The sequence below is a fragment of the Centroberyx affinis genome, unplaced genomic scaffold (genome assembly GCF_046629955.1).
Source record: "Centroberyx affinis isolate AG114_WGS23_722 - 3 ecotype Tasmania unplaced genomic scaffold, CSIRO-AGI_Caff_v1 ptg002453l_1, whole genome shotgun sequence".
Taxonomy (NCBI): domain Eukaryota; kingdom Metazoa; phylum Chordata; class Actinopteri; order Beryciformes; family Berycidae; genus Centroberyx; species Centroberyx affinis.
The window spans coordinates 52,198-55,000 of NW_027280690.1; positions in this window are offsets into that span (position 1 = coordinate 52,198).

A 2,803-nucleotide genomic window follows, 5' to 3' on the forward strand; every position below is an offset into this window, starting at 1 on the left:
ATGATTGTGTGCGGCAAAGCGATTTGTCTGCAATTAGCAACCGGTCGCATAACTCACACACGCAGGCACACACAAGCACGCACAAACACATGCACGCTTAATGGAACAAGGAGACGTGTTACTGTGCGCGTGTGTATTTGTGTGTGTGTGTACGTACGTAGAAATACGGCATAGGATAACCATAAAAACAGTAAGTTAATAAGCTTGAGGGACATTAACAGGACCTCGGGCTATTGGTGGACAGCTACTTAATTTGTCAACAGCTCTTATTGAGCGCTTCGGAGAGGTGGCTGCTTGTATTTATGGCCTTGTCTCTGTCATTCATTTGCGCTAGTTTAGTTTGAGTGTGAGAGAGGGGGAGTGGAAGAGGCCAAGGAGGAGGAAGGAGAGGGAAACAGAGAGACAGAGTGTGTTTACATGGTGTTCTCTCTTTCTGTAGAAGTTACAGTGTATAATTTCTCTGTTGTATTTGAGCCACTATGACCTTCATTATTTAGACTGAACTTCCATGACCCAGCGTTAGCATACACCCCTCTCTAGCAGGACGACAGAGGTGAGAAACAAGACTTCCACGCTTTGCATGAAATCTGACAAACCACCCACTATAACGGAAGCGTGTCAGTGTCTAGGTTTTTTCTACAATGGGAAAGATAGGAGGAATGCACATTTCTGCCATAGAGAAATGTATGGAGCTGAACTTTGATTCTGGACATTCCTTGGATGCTGCCACTGAATACAACTCATCAATGGTATTGTAGCAGGTGTTGTTTATTTCAGCAGGAATGTCCCCTTGACGCCCAATGCCAGCACTGTAAATATGGCTCGACTGTAAAGACCTCCACTGTTCCCTCCTCAATAGCTAACATGTTGCTCTCATATTTCTTTCTGTTCTGTCTCGCATTATTGAATTCATTGTGTATCACAGGATTATTAGTCATCTGAGCTTAAGCCTATGCTTTTCTTAATCCTTAACATGATTGCCTGTGGTTGTCTCAGGCACTGGTGCACTTCCCACACAGAGGAGCAGCTAACAACCCAGTCGCATACTTCCAGCATACTCCACTGAAGTATCCCTACCAACACAAAGTGCCGTGTGTTGAAACAGCGTTGAACGTTTCTTCACTGACCTTGACTGAAGATCAGTGAAGCTGTATAAAAATACATCTGAGTAGATGACGGTCACTGTAAACATTTTGATAGCTGTGTGATTTAGAAACAGTCACGCCATACATCTACTGCCAGCCTGTGTCTTTCTGGATAAAGTGTGTGTGTGTGTGCGTATGTGTGTCTGTGTGTCACTCTTGATAAAAAGCTCCCTGATTATGTTTTGAAGGCAGGTAACATTTGCAGACACTGCATAATGTGAGTGAGTATAGAGGTAATGAATTTGCCACCGTGTGACTGATTTGAGTAGTATTTCATCCGGATGTACTCACTCTCTCTTCGCCTCCTGCCCTTCTTCTTCCCCTCTCTCTCTCTCTCTCTCTCACTCTGTCTCAACTGGGTCATCTGTTTTTCTTTCAGACCCGCTACTTTCATCTCTCCATCGTTTTAGAACAATGAGCACGAGGCAGCAAGGCCATAATTCAGTTAGGCTACAGTGATATGGGATTGGACCACATAGGCACTTCTGATTTAAGTGCCGTGATTGGCCACAAATCCCGGTTATCTGCAGCTGACACCATTTCATTTGCCGGGTGAGCTAAGGCTTAGCCCCCCGACCTAATATGAGTCAGATCAAGACTGGCTGTTATATGAGTAGAGCAGCAGAGCTACTTCCTTTATCAAGATCTCAAGTCAGTCTCTCTCTCTCTCTCTGTCTCTCTCTCTCTCTCTCTACTCTGAACAGTAAATTTCTTCAATCCAGCACACTGGGGGCAGATTGGGGGTGGGATCTTGGGGGGGCTTAGGCTTCAAATGATTTGTGTGAATTGCTCACACACCGCAGGTTGGCCTTTCACCCCATGCCACAAATCAGGTGAAATGGAGTTGACCCTAGTCCTGGTGTTTTGAGGAATGCAAAGGAAATGGAATCTGATATGATTCACACGGCTTGATAGAGTTCATCAGATCACACAAACCTAAGGGCCAAAATGTAGCATCTGCCACCGCTGGCGTCCCTTTTCGGACAATAGCTCTTCCTCTCAATCTCTATTTCCCCCCGTAGTCTTCCATCTCCCCTTTCCTCTTTACCTCTGACCTTTTCATTTCTGCGTTCCTCTACCCCAATCTCCTCTCCCATCTTGTCCTCTACAGTATCTCTCAATCCTGCTATACTCCTGACCTTTCAGTTTCCTTCTTCCTCCATTTCTCTCCCTCTCTTCTCCTCCTGGTCTGGGCTGTAATTCAGCTTGTTTCAGGGCCAGTTAGGCAGCCAGTGGAGTTAATCTGTCTTTTCAGGTCATAAATCACTGCTTGGCATCTCACTCTCTCTCTCTCTCTCTCTCTGTCTCTAAGTTTCTCAGTCTCTCTCTCAATCTCTCCTCACTCTGCCTTCCTCCTCCTTACCTACTGCATGGACGTAGAGCATGGTTTGAGGTGATTGTGTCTGACAGTCAACGCTGGTGTTCTTTGTCTGTGCATGTATGTTTGTGTGTGTGTGCGTGTGTGTGTGCGTGTGTGTGTGTGTGTGCGTGTGTGTGTGTGTGTGTGTGAGAGAGAGAGAGAGACAGTTTGTGTGTGGTTATCACTGCCTTAACACCCAGCAGATAGGGAGTGAAACTGCATACTCTGGAAGTGCCACAGCCAATAAGAAAAGATTGTTGAAATGTCAGCACCAATCAGAAGTGATGCTCCTCTCCCT